The sequence below is a fragment of the Chrysochloris asiatica genome, unplaced genomic scaffold (assembly GCF_000296735.1).
Source record: "Chrysochloris asiatica unplaced genomic scaffold, ChrAsi1.0 scaffold00086, whole genome shotgun sequence".
Classification (NCBI taxonomy): domain Eukaryota; kingdom Metazoa; phylum Chordata; class Mammalia; order Afrosoricida; family Chrysochloridae; genus Chrysochloris; species Chrysochloris asiatica.
In genome coordinates this window covers 4127951-4144060 of record NW_006408604.1, presented here as the reverse complement: position 1 = coordinate 4144060, position 16110 = coordinate 4127951, and the positions used below count along the sequence as shown (strand labels likewise).

The 16110-nt window shown below is 35.4% G+C and overlaps 1 pseudogene; it reads left to right on the top strand.

The window, feature by feature from the left end:
* LOC102818031 overlaps positions 1–8395 on the top strand; it is a 61765-nt pseudogene extending 53370 nt beyond the window's left edge.
* Positions 8396–16110: the final 7715 nt, after the last annotated feature.

The window sequence follows — 16110 nt, the reverse complement described above, 5'->3', positions numbered from 1 at the left end:
GATAAGACTCTTGGTAAAGTGGAGGAGCAGTGACAAAAAGGAAGACCCCCACCCCCAGTGAGGTTGATAGAGTGGCAGCAGCAGTGGGCTTAAATATAACAATAAGGAGGGTGGTGCAGGATCAGGTAGTGTTTTGTTCTGTTGTGCATAGAGTCTCTATGAGTCAGAATCATTTGGATGACACTTAACAATAGCACTGAACTGTAAACCAACACGGTTGATAGTTCAAACTCATGAACTGCCCCTCAAAAACTCTACTGGGTCACTATAAATCAGAACTGACTTGACAATACTTAACAACAACAACAACGAGTCAGAAGTGACTCAATGACAGTGAATTTTTAATTTTTTGGTTTTTATTTGTTATATTTCAATTTGGAAATGGGGTTTCTTTGTTATGGTAATGAGACAGAATTAGTGTGTTGTTGCTAGGTGCTGTGAAGTCAATTCAGACTGAATTGAATTGTGAAGTCAGTTCAATTCATTGCAAATACCTTTTTTCAACAACATAAATGAACCTCATGAGATAGAATAAAATTGCTCACATCTGTGGGAAAAGGCAATGGAAAAACTCAATTATCATCAGCCCAAACAAGGTCAGGGGCCAGCTGACCCTGATCAATTCCTCATATGCAAGTTCAGGCTGAAGCTGAAGTATTAGTGTAGGTATGTCTTCAATCACTCTCTTTTGAGCAATAAAAGGAGAAGGTTTACCAAGAAATGCAAGAAACTAGCAGAGATGGGGCCAAGCCACATGAAAATCACCCAGGAGCAGAAGTACAAAAATGACAAGAACCTTCTCTAGAACCAACAAAGCGAGAAAGAATTTCCCTAGAGCCAGCAACCTAGATTCTAACTTCTGAGGAATAGATTTCTATTTTCAAATCCAACTAATTGTCTTATTTTTGTTTTAGCAGCACTAGGTAACTAAGACACCCTATTATTGGAGAAAAAAAGAGTTCACATATTATTTTGTACATAAATTTAAACAGGTTTAAGGAAATAGTGAATTTTTAAAAAGTAAAAAAATATATTTATGATATAAACTATACAAATGGTATAAAAAGACTCCCATTTATCAAAATGAAAGTAATGAGAAATTTGATGGGCTACTAATGATTCCTAGGTGATCAAAAAAAAAAAAAAATCAAAAAAAATGAAAAGTTTACTTGCAAGTTGTAGAGCAAGTGAAATAGTCACATCTTTACTTATGAGGGAAATTCACAAAAAATAAAGCAAGTTACAAAACACTGAGAATGTCTAAATATTGTTGTTGTTGTTGTGTGCTGAGTCAGTTCTCACACATAAAAATCCTGTATAGAGTTTCTGAGGAGCAACTTATAGGTTTAAATGGCCAACCTTGTGGTTAGCAGTTCAGTGCTTATTCTACATTGTATATTACATAAAATAACCATATCTGATCTTAAATTTTCTTCAACATTTTCCTTTCCTGAAAAAAAGAAAAGAAAACTCCTCCACTGAGAACTATGTATTGATCATCAGTAAGCAGATTAGGTGCAATATAGATAAAACAATTGTAGTGCAGTAACTTACTTCATAAAGCTCTTTCATGCAGTCTTTATAACTCACACCAAACAACTCATTTCCCTGATGAATCTGGGTAAGAGAAGATGGAAGAAATTGTAGATAGAATGATATGACTCAGTTCTAAATTATTGCTAACAAGGCTAATTAGATTGTAAAACCATGAAAACCTAATGAGAGAATTGGTCAATTTTGCCATCCTGTTAGGTTTTATCACTATTCATCTGTCAGTTTGTCATACTGTGGTGGCTTGCATGTTGCTGTGATCTAGAAGCTATGCCATGGATATTTTAAACACCAACAGGTGGATAGGTTTCAGCTGAGCTTCTAGACAGAGATAGACTAGGAAGAAATAGAGATGGACTAGTTCTGAATATTGAGTCACTGAAAACCTTATAAATGACAGTGTAACACTGTCAGAACCAGAATACGGAATATTGAAACATGATGAAGAGCAGCAGAATATTGTCAGATATAGTGCCAGAAGATGAGCTCCTCAGGTTGGATAGCACTCAAAATATGATTGGGGAAGAGATTCCTCTTCAAAGTAGAATTGACTGTGATGACACAAATAGAGTAGAGACATTGGGACCTTCATTTGCAGATGGGGCACAACTCAAAATGTAGAAAAACAGCTGTAAACATCAGTTAATAATTGGAACAAAATGAAATGGGATGCATAAACATTATTGAGCTGAAATGGACTAGTATTGGCCACTTTGAATATGATAATCACAGGGTTTACTATGCTGGAAATGACAAATTGAAGACAGATGGTATCTCATTCATCATCAAAAAGACTATATCAAGATCTGTCTTGAAGCACAACACTGTCTGTGATAGGATAAAAATAGGCTCTCTGTTCCTGTAAAGATTTACACCCTTGGGAACTCTATACAGGATCCCTATGAGTCGGAACTGACTCCATGACATCTAACCATCACCACCACAGGAAAGACTAGTTAATACCATTATTATTCAAATTTATGCACCAATCACTAAAGCCAGTGATGGTGAAATTGAAGAATTCTACAAACTTCTTCAGTTTGAAATTGATCAAACATGCAATCAAGATGTATTGATAATTACTTGTGATTGTAAGGCAAAGGTTGGAAACAAAGAGGAAGGATCAACAGTCAGAAAACATGGCCTTGGTTAGAGATACAATGCTTGAGAGGACATGATAGATTTTTTTTTTTCTGCTAGAAAATAATACAAAATTTTATTAAGCAAAAATACCAACTTGTTTTTTATATTGTTTCTTCACATATCCTTTATCTACTTCTATGAATTTCTTTTATTTTTAAAAGTTTTTATTGCGAATTGAGTGATAGTTTACATAGGATAACATCAGTTTTACATTCTTTGTTTCATTGCAATGATTACAATCCCCTTTGTGCAACATCATTTAACAGTATTTGCTTCTATTCGCTCTCTCTTTTTTGAGGGGGGAGGGATGTACACTATAATACTCAGGAATATATAACCATTTTAACAACTAAAGGGCACATTCTGCAAGCCTGCCTTCTGGCTGCCAGCACACAGCCTCTCTGTATCCATGAGTCTAGAGTCCTCCACTGATCTCTCTCTCCATGTCCTCATCTCTGACTCCATCTCTGGTGTCACTGCTTCTCTGGATAGGGTTCCACATTCTGCTCATGATCTTCTCCCTTGATGGTCCTAGAGTTCTCTGTTCCTGGAATGTAAGATTAACTACTTCCCTCCTTTATGTTACAAAACTTCTACATTTACAGTTGTGACTATCGCAATTAGTCATGATAACAACTACTTACTGTTGAAGACATGATAGAATGTTGCAAGACCAATGACTTCTTCATTGCAAATACGTTTATAAACAACATAAAAGAAGACTATATACATGGACCTCACAAAATGGCATACACAAAAATCAAATTGACTACATCTGTGGAAAGAGATGGTGGAAAAGCTCCATATCATGAGCCAAAATAAGGTCAGGGCAGACTGTGGAACAGATAATCAATTGCTCATATGCAAGTGCAGGCTGAAGCTGAAGAAAATTTGGGTAAAATTGTAAGAGAAGGTTGAAAGGTTAAGGCATGTCTGATTTCCACCTCATCAAGTCGTGAACTAATGCTGGTGGTGATTGTACACCTTCCCACTTGTGAGGTCAGAGGAGGATGGATTGTTGCCAAACCAAAATGAGGGTTTGCCCACTGTCACCATAGTCAATTACAAAGACAGGGAGAGATCCAATGCAAGCTTAACAGAAATCCAGCACTCTGGAACACAGGGAGAATAATCTCTCAGGACTGTCCTGTCATTCATAAAGGCCAGGCATATTATTTAGGGTAAGTTACATTTGAATGTACACTTAATCTATTTTAACATCAAGAGAGCATTTTTTGTAACAAGAAATAATAAGGCAATAAACTCCCTCAAATGTTCTAATTGTATGGTCTCAGCTGCTTAGTTTCTGGTTGGACTTAAGCGAATCCTGTTCTTCTAGGACCATGAAGTCATCTTGGCTAACTTTTTAACTAACTTCTTTATCTGCAGGTCCTTGTTTCTTGAGACCTAATGACTAAACTGATTCCATTTTGTTTAAATTGGTAAATCCATGCTATTAGGATACTGTCTCCTCCACACCATTTGCAAATAACTGATGAGATTGGTAAACTAATGAGTCAATATATGAAATTTTATTTGAGATTAACACAAAGTATATGAAGATTTTGAATATATTCATTACAGATACATCTTAAGTTTTCTTGCTATTGGGGAGAAAAGACCACCAATTCAAATGTACTTTATAGAGACCCTTTTATTAAATCTTAAGCAGGATAAAGACACAACAAAGAAAATCATTTGGATGAGGGAGATCATCAGCATGAGATCAAAATGGTGTCCAAAAGTTTAACATTTGTGTTTTAATTATAATTCACAGGGAACATAGGAATTTTGTCACAAAATGGTGACTATTTTGTCACACACACACACACAAAAAAAGACAAATCATTTTGTCACAGATGCAGGCCAGACTATGGATTAAGGAAGCAGGAAGAGAACTATTGCAGATTAGAAAAGTTTACAGGTTTGTTCTAAGGTGCTCCAAAAACCAGGGTGGGACTCATAATCATGGGATCTCAATATTTCAATTTCCATTAAGTCCCTGAGAGTGAGACTACCCCTTCTTAGGCTGGTTAGGGAAGTAGCCTTAAACTGCTTTCATATACACTGCCTGAGAGTAAAGCTGCTTCTCCCTGTTGTTGGTGTTTTTAGGTGCCCTAGAGTCAGTACTGAGTCATAGCGACATTACGCACAACAGAACAAAACACTGTCTGATACTACACCAACCTCACAATCATTGCTAAGCTTGAGACCATTGCTGCTGCCACTGTGCCAATCCATCTCCCTGATTTCCTAGAATTGTTAAGGTGACTGGTAGCTCAGCTATCAGCTGTGTGTGTAGTATTCAAGATGGCGTCTAAACTTATGTCAAGCCTCAAGATGGAGTTAGGACTCTGACTGCTTGCCACAGTCTTCCACAGACCAAATGCCTTTAGACTACAGGCTCTAATGCATTAAAAAAAAAAAAAAAAAAGAGAGAGAGAGAGAGATGAATATACGTTGTAAAAACCAAAACTACAATTGTAAAATACAAAATATATTGATGCATGTTGTCTGAAATTTTCACAATTGATCATTGTTACATTTTGGAGGTGAAAAAACAAATAAACAGGAAGTTCTAGAGAATATAAAGTAGTCAGAATTAAAGCCAGTTCTTTTCATTTTGTCCTCTTTTTAATATGGTAAAAAAAAAATCTTGTCTTCTTTTTTTCTATGCTATAAAATAAACTTTCTCTTAAGTAAATTAAAAATAATAATAACCAGAAATTTTCAGAACAAGAAAATGTGTTTTTGTTATATTTGTATATATTGTGTTAAATATTAGCATACTTTGTTAAAGACTGGAAAGAATAATTTGCACTAAATTACTATAATTTTTAACTAACAGTGATAAAGTTTGTAAAGCTAAGAAAATGAACAGATGTTGTATCTTGAAACTGGTTACAAATTTGATGTGCCCTGAATTTAATCCAATTAAAGTCAACATATAATTTTGACAGCTAGCAAAGTTAAACACCTGAAAAAACACAAAAGCGCATTAGTCAGCATAACATGGCCTCAAAGTTTAAATATTGAAACTTGACTCTTTAGAAGTCCAGCTACTGAAGAGTGGTAATTAAGGTAAATGTATTTTTGTAGAGGCATAATATAAGGAGCCCATTCCAAGGGAAAAAAAAACTGCATGATCATATCAATTGCTGCAAAAAACCCAAAAACACATTTAACAAAATTCAACAGCAATTCCTGATAAAAACACTAAAAAAGCAGAAACAGTAGGGAAATTTCTCAACATAATTAAGAGCATCTATACAAATTCAATGAACCAGCTCCATGGCACTTAACAGCAACAATAGTACATATCCAACATTATTCCCATTGGAGAGAAACTGAAAGCATTCCCTTTGTGAACAGGAATCAGACAAGAATGTCATTTATTACCACTCCTGTTCAATACTGTGTTGGAAGTCTTAGACAGAGTTATAAGGCAAGACAGAGAAATTGAATGCATCCAAATTGGCAAAGAAGTAAAACTCTCTTTTTGCAACGATATGCTCCTATACTTAGAAAATCCTAAAGACTAATCAAGAAAATTTTGGAACTCTTTCAGCAAAGTAAAACTCTCTCTTTTTGCAACGATATGCTCCTATACTTAGAAAATCCTAAAGATGCCTCAAGAAAAAATTTGGAACTCTTTCAGCAAAGTGACAGGGTACAAGATTAACATATAAAAATTGATTCCTTTACACTAATAAAGACAACTCTCAAAAGGAAATCAGCAAAATAATACCACCTATAATGTTATTGTTACTAAGCGCCACTGAGTCAGTTCTGACTCAGAGACCCTGTATAGGGCTTCCAAGGAATAGCTGGTGGGTTTCAACTATCGATCTTGTGGTTCAAACTGACTTTGCAGTCCAGTACTTATCCTACAATGCTATAGCAGGAACCCACAATTTACAATGTTGTTGTTGTTAAGAACCGTGGAGTCGGTTCTGACTCATAGTGGCCCTGCACAGAGTTTCCGAGGCTGTAAATCTTTATAGGAGCAGAAAGCTTCATCTTTCTCCCTCGGAACAACTGGTAGTTTTGAACTTCTGACCTTGAGGTTAGCAGCCCGATTCGTAACCACTACACTACCAAAAGAAGAAATACTTAGGAAAAAATCTAACTAGATAAACAAGACTTATACAAAGAAATTATAAAACACTACTTCAGATTCCCCTCTTCTCCTCCCAGTCCCCTGCATCCCATTTGGACGAGGAAGGAACAAAAGGTCCTGGACCCCCAGGTCTGACTGGAGGAACCTGGAGCCCTAGTGCAGGGTAACTAGAGAAAGATATTTTCTGGGTGTGGATTGCTGCCTTTGGTACAAACATTCCCATCTTGCCATTCATTCTACCAGTTGTCAAGAGATTGCTGGGATGGAAGAAATCAGCTGGTGGGTCTGGGGAAGCCAGTAGAGGACAGCAGAATGAATAGGAAGAAAAGTGGTGTGAGAAGGACATTAAAAGTTTGGTGAAGAAGCTAAAGAAACAGGATGATTAGATGAGCTTGAAACAGCCATCACCTCTCAAAATTGTAATACTAAGTGTTTTACCATACCAAGCACTTGCTCTGAAATTTGGGGACTGAGTACAACAAATATGATAGATCAGAGTGATGCAACAGGCTTTCAGCTTCAAAAACCAGGTCTCTTAATGGTCATCTTAAGGTGTCTCAAAGGAAAGAATTGCCTCATATTATGTATTAGTTGACAATGGCTTTGGACAGCCCTTCATAGTCACCATGAACTCAAAACCATTGAAAGCTTCGAATATGCTTTTAATCTTAAAAAGGACAAAATATGTGTAAATCCTTATCATTACCAGTGAGTTGAGACACCAGTGTTGCCTCCAGTATTAGTATCCCGCCACACTGAGATCTTAGCAGAACTACCGCCTGTGGATAATTATACACACTCCATTCCAGAAAAAAACAAATTTCCCAGCAGGGATTAAGCAACAGAGTAATTACATCCCAGAAACACCACCTCCTGGATATATTAGTGAAGATGGAGAAACAAATGATCAACAGTTGAACCAAAGTATTACAGGATCTCCAGTGGAACTGTCTCCCACTGTTCTTTCCTCCTTTAATCATAGCTCAGATTTGCAGACTGTTACTTACTCAGAACCTGCATTTTGGTGTTCAATAGCATATTATGAACTAAACCAGAGAGTTGGGGAGACCTTCCATGCTTCACAGCCCTCACTCACGGTTTCACAGATCCATCCAATTCAGAGTGTCCAACGTTAACAATAACGCTAAAGTAGAAATGACAGGAAGGCATGTAGGAAGAGGAGTGCGACTGTATTACATAGGTAAGGTAGTTTTTGCTGAGTGCCTGAGTGATAGTGCAAAATTTGTGTAGAGCCCCAATTATAATCAGAGATATGGCTGGTACTCTGCAACAGTATACAAAATTCCACCAGGTTGTAATCTCAAAATCTTCAATGATCAGGAATTTGCTGCTCTTCTGGCTCAGTCTGTTAATCAGGGCTTTGAAACCGTGTACCAGCTCACTAGAATACACACCATCAGGATGAACTTCATGAAAAGATGAGAAGCAGAGTACAAAAGGCAGATGGTAACAGGTACTCCTTGCTGAATTGAACTTCATCTGAATGGACTTCTACAGTGGTTGGACAAAGTATTAACTCAGATGGGATCCCCTTCAGTGCGTTGCTCAAGCATGTCATAAAGCTTTATCATCAATCAAGTCCCATCAAAATATTTAATGTAACAACTCTTCTGTCATATTCTGTCATGTGTTCCCCATGGACTATTTACTATCCAAAATTCAAGAGTGAAAACAACACTTGAGGTTTCATCAATTAAAGCACCTTTGGACTCTGTTTCCTATATTTGAATCTCAGATAGGAAAGCTAGTGTCTAGAAATATCCTCCCGTGAAGGAGGGTGAGAAGAAGATTTTTAAAGACTTAATGATGTTTTCTTGGGAGTAAATTGAGTATCCCAAAGGTTTATTATAACAGTTGTAATGATATGTATGGGATTGTCTCGTGATTGGGTACCACAGTATTGTGCTGTTTATATACGTGTTTAGTTTGCATCAATTAGTGCGTGTGCTGTTTTTTGTTTTAGGCAAGTCATTACAATGTTACAGTTCCTAATCTGGTACTCCCACTTCTCCATTATTTTGTGTCTTTTTAAATACATAATATATATCAAGATTTTCAAATTATCACTTAGAAGCAGATTTTCCTTATAGAAAAATGAGATTTCCTGCCTTTTACCAAAATAAACTAGTGAGGGAAGAAAAGTGGATTCATTTTTGAAAAAAAAAAAAAAAAAAAAAGTGGATTCATTTTGAAAAACAAACAAACAAAAAATAAAAAAATAAAATAAAAAAAAGATCCATACATCACACCATATACAAAAACAAACTCAAGGTGTATTGAAGACCGAAATATAAAATCTAGAGCTATAACGATTGTCTACATTCTGCTTTGGTGAATAGTAACTAGGATCTTAAAAGTTCATGAGCAGCAACTAAGATACAGTTATTGGTCTCTCCCAGTGCAGATGAAAGAAGAGTGATGAAAACTGAAGACACTTGGAAAGTATCTTGGAATTAGTCCAATGCACTATTGGAGCATGTGAACACCATTCTCTATACAATCCTGAGATCAGAAAAACTAAATGGTGTCCAGTTGTCATTACCAACTACTCACATTAGCCAATCCTGGAACGAGCAGGAGAAAACGTGATGCAAAACTATAAAAAAAGACTAAGTTTATTGTTCAAAAAGAGAATGGAAGAACTCTGAGACTATTGCTGTTGGTCATCCTTCATGTTTGGAACTGAAGTCACTCTTTTGACTCAAGTTTTTAGGCAAGCAATATATAGGCAGTTATGAAGACAACACTAGTGAGGTATACTAAGCTCTTTGGATCTTTTAGAGATCACAAGGGCTTAGCATTTATTTAAGGACAAAATTCAAAAAATTTGGAAAAGAAGTAGGAATGGAAACAAATCAAATGGAGGAAGCAGAATAAGTGATGCTACAGAGGTGATTGCAATTATTGAAATAAGTATGTGATCTGTTGAATGTAAAACTGATGATCTGCCATGTAAATCTTCACTCAATTCATAATAAAAAGTAAAAAAAAAAAAAAAAAAAAGGCTACTTCTCACCTTGAAAATAGATGCTTAATTTGTCTAAAGAAAAAGAAGATTTTTGTTTGATCGAGAATTTAAGGGCACTCTAGAAAGAATATAACATTTACAATGGGAAGACAATATATAGTACCCTGGAGAATACAGGGACACCAATTAAATGTAATATGGTTGCTTCATAAGACATGTGTGCAGTAGTGGTACTAAGGAACCTGTTAGTTGAATGTTGATACTGAAAATGTGGGTCTGTTGTGCAAAAGTTTTCAGCACACTGATTTTATACCTAAATGGAGTCTAAAATTGTTATTTGTTAAGTATAAAGCACTGTTATTTGATATTCATTTAGAAAGTTTACCTTGGTAATGATAGGTCACCAAGATGGAAGTAATGGAAGCCATTTAAAAGTTGAGATAGTTAATAAAAGCTGCACTAAGTGAGGTGAAACAAAAGGAACGGACGTTTGTAAAGAACCAAATAAAATAAAATTTAGTTTAGTCAAAGAGGGGATTAGTGATTAATAAAAATAGTAATTTTGAGGCTGAAATTATTTAGAGGTACAATCAAATACTTAAAGCAGCTGCTAACTATCCTCTTGGGTTTTGAATGTGGTCATTGGAGAAGAGGTTGAATCCTTGGACACCAGCATAAGTGAAGAAAAACACAATAGCAGCATGGAATTAGAAATTAATACCATGACTGACGAAGAAAAGCATAAAAACTAGAAACTTTTATAAGTGAGGATAAACAAGTGAAAAAAATCAAATATTTTATGGAACAATCAAAATGGAAAAAGATATATTAAGCCTCAGGCTTCTAACACATGTCTGTCAATTTTTCATACTGTGGTGCCTTGCATGTTGCTGTCATCCTGGAAGCCTTGCTAACAAAATTTTAAATTTCAGCAGGATAACTCAGAGTGCACAGATTTCAGAGGACCTTTCAGATTAAGGCAGATTAGGAAGGAGAGGAAGAATACACCTGAATATTTAGCCACTGAAAACCTTATTAATAGAAGTGGAACATTGTCAGATATAGTGCCAGAAAGATGAAAACATTGAATAGTAAGCAGAACATTGTGAGATATAGTCCCAGAAGATGTGCCCCTCTGATAGGAAGGCACTCAAAATATAATGAGAACGAGCTGTCATGTCAAAATAGAGTTGACCATAACGATGTAAATGGAGCAAACTTTTTGAGATCTTCTTTTGCTGATATGATACAACTCAAAATGTGAACAAACAGTTGCAAACATCCATTAATAATCAGAACACAGAATGAATGAAGTGTGAATATAGGAAAATTGGATATTATCAAAAATGAAATGAAACTTATAAAGATCAATATCCTAAGTGTGAGTGAGTTGAAATTGCGTGTTGTTGGCCATTTTGAATCTGACAATTACTATGCTGGGAACACCGATTCAAGAAGATTGGTATCACATTCATCATTAAAACTAATATTCCAAGATCTATCTTGAAGTACAATACTGTCTCTGATAAGATAATATCCATATATCTACAAGGAAGAGCAGTTAATTCTACTATTACTCAAATTTTTGTGCACCAACCTTTGAAGCCAATGACGTTGAAATTGAAGAACTCTACTAACTTCTTCAGTCTGAAATTTATCAAACATGTAATCAAGATAAATTGATAATTACTAGTGATTGGAATGCAAGCATTGGAAAAAAAAGAGGTTCAATATTTGGAGAATATGGACTTGGTGAAAGAAATGATGCTGGAGATCCTATGATAGAATTGTGCAAGACCAATGACTTATTCATTGTAAATGCCTTTTTGAAACATGAAAGATAATTTTACATGTAGACCTCACCAGATGGAATACATAGGAGACAAACTGAATATATCTGTGGGAAGACAAGGTGGAAGAGTCCCATATCATCAGCCAAAGCAAGGTCAAGGGCACAGTTTGGAACAGGCCATCAATTGTTCATGTGCAAGTTCAGACTGAAACTGAAAACAATTAAATTGGGTTCACAGAGCAAATTTATGACCTTAAACGCATCCTACCTGAATTTAAATATCAACTCAAGAACAAATTTGATGCATTAGATACAAATGACCTAAGATCAGATGAGTTGTGGAATGACATCAAGAACATCATACAGGAAGAAACCAAAGGTCACTAAAAAGACAAAAAAGAAGGAAAGAAAAGATCAAAATGGATGTCAGAAGGGACTCTGAAAACTTGCTTTTCATCATTGAGAAGTTAAAGGGAATGGAAGAAATGAGGAATTGAAAAAACTGAACAGAAAATTTCAAAGGGCATCTCAGGAAGCAAAGTATTATAATGAAATGTGCAAAGACCTGGAGTTAGAACATGAAAAAGGAAGAATACGCTGAACATTTCACAAGTTGGAAAGCTCTGAAGAAAATGTTCAAGCCTCAACTTGCTATATTGAATGATTCTGTGATGGCTAGAACTGCAAGATAAACAATTTGAATCCACCAGTCACTCAGAGGGAGAAAAATGTGGCTTTCTACTCTAATAAAGATTTACAGCCTCAGAGACACTATACAGGATTGCCATGAGTAGGAACCAATTCAATGGCTCCCAGCAGCATGGACACAATATTGAATGATGCAGGAAACATCAAAGAAAAGATGGAGAGAATTCAGAGTTCCTGTATCAAAAAGAAATGGTCAAAGTTCAAACATTTCAAGAGTTAGCATATAATCAAGAACCAATGGTTCTGAAGGAAGAACCCAAGCTATACTGAAGACATTGGCAAAAACAACAACAACAACAACAAAAAAAAACAAACACTACAGGAATTGACAGAATAAAAACTGAAAAATTTCAACATATTTATGTCCAGTGATGAAGTACTGGAGGCACTCATTCATCTACGCCAAGAAATTTGGAAACAGTTACTTGGCCAACCAATCAAAAAAAATCAGTATCTGTGACCATTCCAAAAAAGGTGACACATCAGAACGTGGAAATAATTAAACAATATAATTGATATCACATTCTAGTAAAAGTTTGCTGAAATTTTTTAAAAAACGGTTGCAACAGTACATTAAGAAGGAACTGCCAGAAATTCAAACCAGATTCAGAAGATATCGAACCAGGAATATCGTTGCTGACATAAATTGAATCTTGGCTGAAAACAGAGAATACTAAAAAGATGTTTAGTTGTGCTTTATTGGCAATGCAAAGGCTTTTAACTGTGTGGATAAAGACAAGCTATGGATATCATTAAAAAGAATGAGTATTACAGAACACTTAATTGTGCTCAGGAAGTACCTGTATATAAACCAAGAGGCAGTCATTCAGAACAAGGGATACTGAAACGTTTAAAGACAGGAAAGGTGTGTTTCAGGGTTGTGTCCTTTCACCTTACCTATTCAATCTGCATGCAGAGCAAATAATTTGAGAAGCTGATTATATGGCATCAGGATTGGAAAAAGATTCAATAACAACCTGTGATGTGCTGATGATACAACCTTGCTTGCTGAAAGAGAAGAGGACTTAAAATACTGCAAAGAGACTTAAAATATATACTATGAAGACCACCAAAGACCACAGTCTTTAGTGTGGATTGCACCTCCATGTAGGGAAAACAAAAATCCTCACAACTATATCAACAAATAATATCATGATAAATGGAGAAAAGATTGAAACTTTCAAAAAAAATCACTTTTCTTGGATTTACAATCAGCATTTTGGAACCAGCAGTCAAGAAACCCAATGACATATTGTGTTAGGCAAATCTGCCTAAGTTTTCAAAAGCAAAGATATCAGTTTGAGGACTAAGATGCATCTTAGTATTTTTAATTGCTTCATATGCATGTGAGAGTTGGACAATGAATAAGTAAGACAATAGAAGAACTGATGAATTTGAATTATTATATTGAAGAAAAATATTAAGTGTACCATGGACTGCCAGAGGAGCAAGCAAATATGTGTTGGAATTATAGTCAGAATACTCTTTAGAAGACAGGATGGAGAGACTTCATCTCTCATACTTCAGACAAGTTTTCAGGAGGAATCAGTCACTGGAGAAGGACATCATACTTGGTAAAGTGAAGGATCAGTGAAAAAAAGAAAGACCCCCCCCCCCCAAGGAAGTCTTGACACAGTGACAGCAACATGGGTTCAAAGGTAACAACAGTTGAGAGGATGGTGCAGGAACTATGCAGTGTTTTGTTCTGTCGTGTGTAGGAGCTGTGAAACTGATTTGATCACACATAATAACAAGGAGTCCTGGTGTGGCGCTGTGGGTTAATGCGACAGACTGCAAAGCCATTTGAACTGCAAGGTTGGCAGTTCAAACTCACCAGCTACTCCTTGGAAACCCTATACAGGGTCACTATGGGTTGGAAATCGACTCGATGGCACTTGACAACAACAACAACAAGCCTCAAGAACACATGGAACAGGACTCCAACCTCCTTTAAGTCATACCTTCTCTAAGACTTTTCTTCACTCTGAATGACATTCCTTTTCCTCTGTACATATATTGGCAATGGGCATTTCCCAACTTTTTTTGTCTTACAACTTTGGTACATGGGATAAAGATTGTCTCAACACTTTTGAGGCCCAGAAATAAATTTAAGAGAAGGAAATAACTAAGGAATATGCGATTATAGAAAAACATTTTCTACATGGATGAAAGAGTTGGGTCTCAAAAGAATGTGAGTGAAACTATGCAGTGGAAGACAGATAATCCCATAAATTTCTATAACAAAAAAATTTTATTTTGACAGAGTTCTTTAACAAACTTACAAAGTCTAGTTTGTGATATTCTAACCAAAGCTAAGATGATACTAAATTGATATTTACCATGGACTGTGTTTTCTGAAAGCTTTATATGTGTCATCTCATTTAATCTTAATTGAAATTGTATGTAAAATAAATTATTGCTTTCTCACTGTAAAGATGAGGAAAATGTGTTCAAGACAAAGCTAAGTTAGAGGGACATCTATCACAGATGCAAAAATGACCTCTCTCGTCTCAGAATGGAAAAATACTTAAACTCTATTAAATACCTGAGTTTAAAGAGTTGGTGATCTGGGATTATATAAAAGATTGAATGTCCAAGTCAAAACTCTCATGTAAAAATAAAAACAAAAATTATAAATAATTTAATGAATGGTAATAGCTATTGAAATATCTAAAACAGAAAATTAGAAAATCAATTTTGCTGTATGAATAAAGAAGCAAAATCCATGACTGGATAACTTTTATGATTTGAGTGATGAATAAGCATTAGGATATTTAATATGTTAAGTATATAATCATATGACTACCTTTTAAATGCACTGCTAATAACTTCAGACTCATAGTTTCCTTATTTCCAGTTAAAGCATTAAGAAATATTGACTGTATTTCAAACTATCCTCCAACATATGCCTAGGGGTATTCTACTTTGTATTTTGGGGTAAAGGAACACATACTAACTAAACTGTGGGATTTCTTTCATTTCCTACCAAAGGTTAGATTCTATTTTTGGCCAAAAGTAGAAGAAAAGCATATCATATGAGATACGCCTCTCTCCTGCCAGTTCCACTTTATCACCTTAGAGCTGCGACAGCAAATGAACTCCCAAGATAGCATTTGGAATGAAATGGTGTTTAGAGGACTGTGGTTGTAAGTGAATTTCCTTAAAATGAGAAAATATAAAACTGTAGAAGGGAACTAACCTATGAAATTATGCAACTTAACAGAAAATTTAGTCATTTAGCAAGTATTTTATATGTTTTTGTGATACTGGGTATGGAATTAAAAAAATATTTTGATCTTGTTTTTCAAATTCAAAAATCAATTCTTGGACCTCAACTTACTTGTCATCAGTTGGCACAGGTTAATGCTCTTCTTTCAAATATTGTTATTTTTATGCACTAAACATCAAGGTTCTTCATTATACCTTATTAGTTTGTACTTCTCTGAATCTTTTGTGGAACTTTCTCCTCTTCATAAGCTTTAATTTGTTGAATGCTCCAGGTTTTGTCTTTATATTTCTGTTTTCCGAGGTGATCTTATTTAGCCAGATGACTTTATAAGTAATTTATATGTTGATGACTCCAAATTTAATTATTTGAAATTTCTAATCTGAGATTTTTTTTTTTTTTTTTTAAGATAGGAGCCCGGTGTGGCACTGTGGGTCAAAGCACTGGACCCCAAGGTTGGTTTGAACCACAAGGTTGGCAATTCAAACTCATCAACTATTCCTCGGAAACCCTGTACAAGGTCACTATGAATTGGAACTAACTCGACAGCACTAAACAACAGCAATTTGGGATAAAGATAG